The following is an 8,590-nucleotide window of genomic DNA, read 5'->3' as shown; positions in this document are numbered from 1 at the left end:
CAGCCCCCTCCCCCCTACTCCTCTTCCTCCCCTTTTGCCTTCTTGATCCCTCATCCCATAGTCCCTCCCTACACACACACACACACACACACACACACACACACACACACAGTGCTGTTTGGTGGAGATCAGAAGCCCAGCTCGGAGGCCCCACACCTGGGCATGTTTGCGGAGGAAGCGGGCCCTGGGCGGGCTGCGCTCCATGCGCCTGTCGACTGGCTCCACCAAGTCTGGCCAGCTGTGCTCCTGGCCTGGCCTCGCGCTGTGGGGGCTGTGCAGCTGGGAAAGGCATGTTTCCCAAAAGAGGAGAAAAAAAGACAGAGAGGGGAGGAGGGAGGGAGGACACAGAGAAGAGAAAAAGAGAGAAAAAAAAGGGCTTTAGGTTATTTCGAGCTCATTACACATTCATCCCTGAGCTCTCCTAAAGCATCTCCTTTTATATGAAAAAAACATTCTGGGCTAAGCTGATTAATACCTTGGAAGTATTTGAATTCATTATTAGATTTCTCATGGACTTATCAAGCACATTTGTATGATTTGAAGCTAAAAATAAAAGTTTTGCATGACAAATAATCCCATTGTAGCTCTTTTGTTGTGATAACTGTATCAGCGTATAAGAGACACATTTGTTCTCCCAACTGAAAATGTTAGATGTATCAATGTCATTTTAGATAAATAGGCCAGCTGGTAATATTTTGTATTCTTTCAAAGGTTGCCACGTTTGTCACTGTCTTTCACGTAGTGTCAAAGAAATTATGGACAAACTGAAGAGTTTCACAGCAGTTTCAAATAAATAAAATGAAAGTATTCATGTTGAATTTGACTGCTGAACATTGCCATGTGCCTCGGTGTGAGGAGAGGGCCCTGGGATACAGTGGACACACTCAAAACTTTCACCAGTTTGAAGAGATGACAAACAAACCATTGCAGCATTTGCTGTTTCAGATGTCACCTCTTCCTGTGTGTGTACTTAGCCTGCTGCCATGTGGAGCTCCCAAAGGCTGTCGAGCCCAGCAGTAGCTCAGGAAGTGGGGGACGTGTGGAGAGGCCGCCGTGTACTCCTGTCACTCAGCACTCCAGGGAACAGCCAGCCAGTCCGAGCCAGGCGGACCGGGGCCAGAGCACGGCAGTGATGGGGGATTCCGTCGGAACATGCCCAGAGCTCGGGCCTCGTCCTCCCTCCCTCCAAAAACCTCCATCCCAGAGAATGAGTCCCAAAAACTACATTGCTTTAATTATGATGGATTGTGAATGAGATTGTATCACCGCTGCTGTTATTTTGGTTGTGTAAGGAAAGTGAAACTGCCAGAGGTTGCTACAAGATACTGTTATCTCTCCAAGGTTCCTTCACTTGTATCACTTGTCTGTTTTTAGCTGTTTGCATAGTTCAGATTCTGGACACTTTGATACAATCTGTGTAGATGTTAACAGAGGTGATATAAACCTTAAGCACCCGTACACTTCAATAGGTATCCCTTGGGATTGTCTGAATATAGACTAGAGTGGTAAGGTGAAACAACACTAGTTATCCAGTCCAACTATTTATTGCCCCCGCCAGGTCATTCCCCTCAGAGAACCTCAAACATATGAGAGCAGCCGTGCAAACAGAGGAGCAACACACTAAACCCATTTGTCCATTGCACAAAGCACAGAGCCTCCTGACACACACCGTGTTCTGTCTGGAAGGAGCCCATGTGTGAGCCACATCCCTTCGGTTCAAAGGAGCCTCTCACAGTTTGGCCTCTGTGCAGGGGGACGTCGAGGTGGCATACTGGCTCCTTAGGCTATGTTGGCCAGCACCCCAGGATCCTTTAGTTCCATCCCCAGGCTAGTCCTGCTCCCTGCTGCCCTCTCTCCTCTGGCCTGACCCTGGACCTGCCACCAGCGGCCCAGGTGGCCAGATGGACATAAGGAGAGGAAGTGGTGGAAAGAGAAGTGGATGCTTTTGCCAGGAGTTTCATTTTTTTTTTTTTGTGACACGTTTGTGAGATAAAAACTGTTACAGTATTGCACAGTGATAAAATAACATTCAGGGATGATGGGTGATGTGTTGCAGGATGGGATTACACCAACAGATCAGACAGAGAGGCGTCTGAAATCAAACTATATTTTCTCCTACACTCTCGCTCCTTATGCGCCTTTTCCCTCTATCGCTCTCTGTTTCTCTCTGTAGGCCTGTGTTTACTCACCCACTGAGGCCTCCCTCTTACAAGCTGTCTGTGCTCTGTCCTGCCTGCCCCATCACAGGAGCCTGCTCTTGGGCTTGGCGTACCGACTAGAGCCAGTCTCTGCTCGCTACCAGGGCCCACACACCCACACCCACTACATTCCTCCACTCACAGCCAGAGGGGAGGGCGAGGTGCTGGATGAGGTGAACATCAGTACTAATGGATGGGACAGCCTGGTGCGATATTGCAAGATATTCTCTCCAGATCAGCAGGTATGAACTGAGCTTTGTGCCTTGGTCTGATATCATTAGGATGTATAATATCTGTTAGGCTCATTTTCCTGTGTGTTTCATAGATCTGCCCTCTCAGAAGATGATCTGTCTCTGGGGGATCAGATTCGCTTTGCATCGTATCAAAATAAACCTGCAGCTTAGCAAAGTAAATGGAAAAACAGTACAGGGGGAAAAGAAGACCTCTGGAGACACAGAAAGAAAGATAGAAAAAAAAAATCCTGACAAAGGCAGAAAGAGAGAATTATCTCCCCAGCTGTCTGTGCATCAGGAAGTCTCTCCCAGAGAGTCAGCTCTGACCGGTCTGATCACAGAGGCAGCACAGGAAGTCCCACAAAAAGAAAAGGAAGTGAACACCAGCTCCAGGAAGTGAGTTTTTGCAGCTTCGGCTCCACAAAGTCTGGATCCTGAAGGGAGGGAGGAGGGAGGAGGAAGGGAGGCAACTCCAGCTGAACACCAGAGTGTGAGAGAGGAGGAAAAGAGAGGGAAAGACACATAGAGAGAGGGAGAGACAGATTAGGGCGTAGTGACGGCAGTGACAGCTGTCTCCATGCCGCCAGCTGTGTGTCATTTAGTGAGTGCTTATAAAAATGAGCCTGGCACCAGTGAGTGATGATGCTGATGCTGTGGCGCCAGGCGCTCCGCTTCAAATGACATTGGGTGCCACCACTGACTTCCTCTCAACCTACACACACATACACACACAAATGAGAGAGCACAAAAAGCTCGATTCAGCACAAGTAAATGCAGGCTTGTGTTTGTGCGAGGCATATTTTCAGCTGCTCTTCTCCTTCTGCAGTCTCTTACAATAGAAATCTGAAATGTGTTTCCACAAAACATCTAATTACACAACACCGCGATTCAACAGTTTCTGAGCAAACACAGAGCACGTCAGGACAAACAGATTAGTGGCTCCCGTGACAACATCCCCACCACGTCCCACTCACACACACCTGTGTTCACACATTCTCTGACTAAGCCCATCGTTTTGCATGTAAATAGAGTGAGTAGCTGTGGTGAGGAGGTGCTAACTTCCTCTGTGTTGCACCTGGGCCGACTGCTTATGTGCATAAAGGGGGGGGGGTGTGAGGGAGAGATACGGGCACAGAGAGAGAAGAGGGAGAACATCAGAGGTGTTAATGGGTTAAAACCTGGTAATTGGGGGGTACTTAGTCGTCTATTGTCATCGTGAGGTCTGAAGGACAACGGATGAAGCCTCATTTGGATTTCTTAGAGTTCACATGTCACTGACAGCAGTAGCACCTTTTTAACTCATATCACTTACTGTGCAACTGGACCGTAACTCTTCACCCCAACTTCTTCTGACACTATATACACTTATTATTTATGTATGGTGTATATAGTACTTTGTTTTAAGTTCATTCCTATTATCTACACCACTCACCTGCTTTTGAGCAATTTTTCTCATGTGACACTTTGATCTCCCTGCATCAGATCAATACTGTTATTTTCTATTTCTGTTATAGTATTAATAGTTAAAAAACTGCAGACTGCCTCTTTAAACTGTAACATATATTTTCAGTGTACAATATTTTCATGTGCGTCTATGTCATAAACATGCAGCTGTAAAATGCCAGCCAGCCGCGAAACCACGTCTCAAATGTGCCCTTTGAGAACGCTCCAAATTTGAAAGAACCACTTTAGCAGAAAGGCAGAAAATTAAATGACGTATAATAAGAAGGAACAGTTTGACTGAGCACAAACACAGATAAGTTGAAGTCATCACACCTCAGCTCAGCCGGTGTGAGTTGTACAGTATCTTCGTGTCCTCCTGCATGTCCTTTACCTCTGGTCCTGTTCATTCTTCCCTGATAAATGATAGAGCAGGAAACCATATGCTCTCAGTTTGCTATCAGCGGCTATCAGGGGCCTCACAACAGTATCTACTAAAGACTGGTCATGGTCAGACCGCAGTTCATCCAAAAACCCTTCAGGCTCACAACTGCTTCTCAGATGGGACTCTGGCATGTTGGAGTCAGCACAGGACACACAGTCATAACATTTGGGTTGGAGTCCTCCAAGCAGACATAATTCAGAACAGCTTTAAAAGCAAAAGCTGATAATATTCAAAATGACTGCTGTCATCATACTCAAGAGAGTGAGTACTCTGGCTCAGGGCCAGCCAACTCACTGCTCTATATTTGGTCATTTCTCCTGGCTTACAATGACTTCACCAATGCAATTTTAGCCCAGGCCCGTGTGTTGTTTCAGTCTCATTTTCAGTAAACTCTGTGATCACCTTGCCTTTGCGTTCCACAGGCCTTTCACTGGGAACACAAAGAGAGAGAGGGGCATTAGTGCACAAGAAAAGCCCAGCTTTGGCTTCTTAAAGAAAGCAGAGGTTTAGCTCTTTCACTTCCACTGCATTGTTATGCTAAGGCCCAGCTTGGGAATAAGAGTGAACCATTAGCATCTGAAGAAGAGCCAACATCTGAGGGAAACATGTATTTAAGGCCCCAAAGAAAAGAATCCATGCTGTCTCTCCCTCTCATTTTCTCATTCTCCAACTCACTCACTTGTTCCTCAACTCAACTCTCATTCCTCGCCATTCGAAGGCCCATTCTCTTTTCTTTCAGTTTCGCCTGCTGGCTCTTTCGGCGCGAAGAGGGATAAGAGATGTGTGTGTGTGTGTGTGTGTGTGTAGGTGGAGAGGGGGGATTAGGAATTGAAATGCTTCATGAAACAATGACTATAGCTCTTAATTCTATATCTATATTAAACATGTTGTATTCATTAAAGGCTGGTATCCATTATTGAAGATACTTTCCACCTGACTGATGTAACCATGACAACGTGTGCTGACCTCCAGATGTGATTTGAACTTTACAGCAACAAATTATATTTTACCCAATTATGTTGCAGGTAATTTCATGACAATGACTGAGCAGCATGTGAAAATTTTCATTGCTAGAACAGATATGACATTGTTATGAGATCTGACACCAAAGCAATACAGATATTGATGCATTTTTAAAAAAGAGGTCAAAGTTCAGAACTTTGTCTAAATAAAATTATTATAATTATGAGTTAAATCAATAAATACAGCACTTGTTATATTCCTTTTTCATTCTATAATATCAGCCGCGACAACCTGTTTTGCCTGCAACATTGGTAGTGAACATTTTACTAATGTTCAAAGTGTTTAGTTATTTGTCTCTATGAAGGGTCTCTATAAGGATCTATATAGGATAATAAGGTAAGGGTAACAATCGCCACTATTATCAAGTTCCATGTAGTCAGTCACACTGGTCAGTGCTAATCCACCACACCAATTTATCTTCTAGTTGTTTAGATTTTGTTTTTCTGAATATGGACAAATGCGGCTCTGTAACCCATTTGGACCCATTCAGCCTCTCTTATGGCAAACATCAGTGTTTGTGTCAGGTGGGTTCATTCTGTTAAACATAAACAGACGAAGGGGCTGAAAACCTTCCCATGTTGTTGTTAAGTTGATGTTCAAGACTTGTGAGACAGCTGAAGAACACCATTGCCTTCTAGGGATGCACAGATCTGACTTTTTTATTTTCGGATACTGACTCTCATGCTTCAGTTCGGGGTATCTGTTCATACCGAGCACTGATCGATACCTTATGCTCTCTTTTTCTATGTAACACACTGGAATCATTTTCATGTAAGGTAACATGAGTCCAGGGAACTGACCCGTGGGCCAACTTTGACTAAATGGATGTAACTGACATCAGAAAATACAGAATTATATAATGACACTGACAAAGACACTGTATTTAATTTGGAAACATCATGTCACGGTTGATACCAGATCAGCGTAATAAGGTCAGTGTCACTGCTGATACATCCCTATTGCAGCCTGATCGCATTCAAAGTATTAAAGCATGTTATTGGCAAAATAACTTATGAGCCTCTTGAATTAAAATCCTATGGAACCTGAATTTAGCCGGAGTCTCAGCTGCAGAGTTGTTTATCCAATCTACTGTCTATGACACTTAGCTCCTGTACTGAAGTGTATTGTCAGGCAATGACAACAGAATCAAGCCTTGCAGATGCCATGTCTCACGTGAGCGCAGCCTAATCTATCCGGAACGATCATGTTCCGGGATAATTGAACATAATTGAACACAACATCATTGTGGCTTCGAAGTGACTTTAGTTCCCTCACTGTTATGAGCTCGGGTTTGTTTTAAACAGAGCAGTTTGAACGTTGGCTGCACTGCTCCTGCCGAGCTGGAGCCGGTAAGGGGGGCAGCTGCGGGATGATTCACGTCCCCAGCACGCATACGTCATACTGGGTGGAATCCCACAGACGCTCCCCTGGGTCACGACTGGACATGGAGCGGATCGAATCCTAGAAAGAGAGAAGGTGATACTGTAAAGATAAACAAACACTCCAGGGCAAAGAACAACAACTGAGAGCTAGAAATGCTGAGTCACTTGAGTTTCTGTGGCTGAGACATCACTATCCTGCTCCCAGCTGGCTGTTGACACCTACGGGAGCAGTGGTGAGCTGAGTGATAACAACAACACCATCACTAGCAGCACTGTGAACCCTACTGTATGATAAACACATGACTGTGACGGGGCTTCTTGGTCAAGCCCTTCTAGCTAACTAAAGCCTCAGTGAAGCACGGAGCCATTTGGGGAAGAGAAGAATGACTAAGTCGTGCACCTGCCTCTCTGTCAGAATAACACCGCCAGCACATTGACAGGAGGGAAGGGGGTGAGAGGGCTGCATGAAAAAAAGGAATTTCCAAGGACAGGGAAGATGTTGTGAAATCATATTGCGCATGTGGCCCGCACAGCTGCACAGGGAGTGAATCGCTCCATGTGTAACAGAATGAATCACCAGTAGAGTTCCTCAGAAGTCAGATCACACTTTCGGCTCTCTCTCTCTCTCTCTCTCTCTCTCTCTCTCTCTCTAATTCTCTCTCTACTTCTCTCTCCCTCTCACTCACTCCTCCCTCCCTCCTTGTTTTGCTCTCTTCTGTTTTCCATACCGCGCCTTCCTTATCACAGGTGCAAGTGGTGAAGTAAGCTGACTAGATTATCCACATGTGCCATATAAGATCACTCCCCAGTCTCACACAGGTGCACTCACATATAGATACACACACACACACACACACACACACACACACATATGAATACGCATACATCAGTAATCACAATGAACAATGCCGAAGCCATCCAAAGTCTCTTCATCAGCATGACATCATGTGGCGCATATAACACACATCGCTCACACACTTCCTCCTCCTTCTAACCCCCACTACATTATAACACAGGTGGCCGACTGCAGCAGCCGGAGCAGCATTCCTGCACTGCTGTTAAGTGACATCTCCTCTGCAGAAGTGTCCTCATCCTCATCCAGGAAAATCAGATGACTCACAAGGTTATTTACTTCAGATGGATTTCTTTGGGTTTTTTTTTATGTCACTGCTAATGAAACTGGAATGCTTATGGGGGGGCTGCTTGTACCAGTACGCCTACAACATATCACTGCAGATGGTATGAGTTTTACTGTGATTATTTTTGTTGCTACGGCTCACTACAGGCCTGGTCACACTATGATTTAAATATCTCCCTCCGATTAACATTGAATAAAATTATGTGCAATATTCGGAACAAAATGCCATGGGTGAGTAATCAAAAATGGAAAGACAGAAAGTCTTTCACTAAGATCAACAGATGAATTTTGCTGTGCTGTGTGCTAGGAATTTTCCCTGTGGTGATCGGGCCTCAATAGTGATCAATCAGAGGGAATTCAGCCTCTAAATTCCTCAGTGAATAGTGGGGCGATGGGAGGAGGAGGAGGAGGGCAGCTGATGAGGAGCAACCCTCATGAAGTGGAGAGGCTGCTGACATCTTTATCTGTGATGCTAAATTGACAGCTTTAGAATGTGTCTTTAATGCTAATTCAATGGCTAAATCCACCCAGAGCCAGGCTAGCTGTAGTGCCCTACAGGGCAGCGGTGTTATCCAGGGTCCCTAAGGACTGTCCAGCACTGCTCTGTGTGGTCCAGCCCCCCCAGGAGAAGGCTGGGGATGGGGGCTCTGGGCCTCTGCTTCCCTCTCCTCCTCCCTCTCCTCCTTGTCCTCCTTTGATATCAGGAGTGCTGGAATGGAGGAGTAGCACTG

At 45.6% G+C, this 8,590-nt stretch overlaps 1 protein-coding gene across 2 annotated transcripts in view; it reads right to left on the bottom strand.

The window, feature by feature from the left end:
- Positions 1 to 6,582: 6,582 nt before the first annotated feature.
- The window catches only part of LOC111649243 (uncharacterized), a 9,536-nt gene continuing 7,528 nt past the window's right edge, over positions 6,583 to 8,590 (bottom strand). For both annotated transcript variants that reach the window (XR_002760264.2, XM_087171902.1), the window contains one exon: positions 6,583 to 6,800. The gene's annotated coding sequence lies outside the window, so the exon portion shown is untranslated. The remainder of the gene's footprint in view (positions 6,801 to 8,590) is intronic.

The sequence above is a fragment of the Seriola lalandi genome, unplaced genomic scaffold (genome assembly GCF_002814215.2).
Source record: "Seriola lalandi dorsalis isolate HSWRI2012SDOR001 ecotype SW California unplaced genomic scaffold, Sedor1 jcf7180002050280, whole genome shotgun sequence".
NCBI classification, from domain to species: Eukaryota; Metazoa; Chordata; class Actinopteri; order Carangiformes; family Carangidae; genus Seriola; species Seriola lalandi.
The sequence above is the reverse complement of the archived record's forward strand: the minus strand, read 5'-3'. Positions and strand labels throughout refer to the sequence as shown.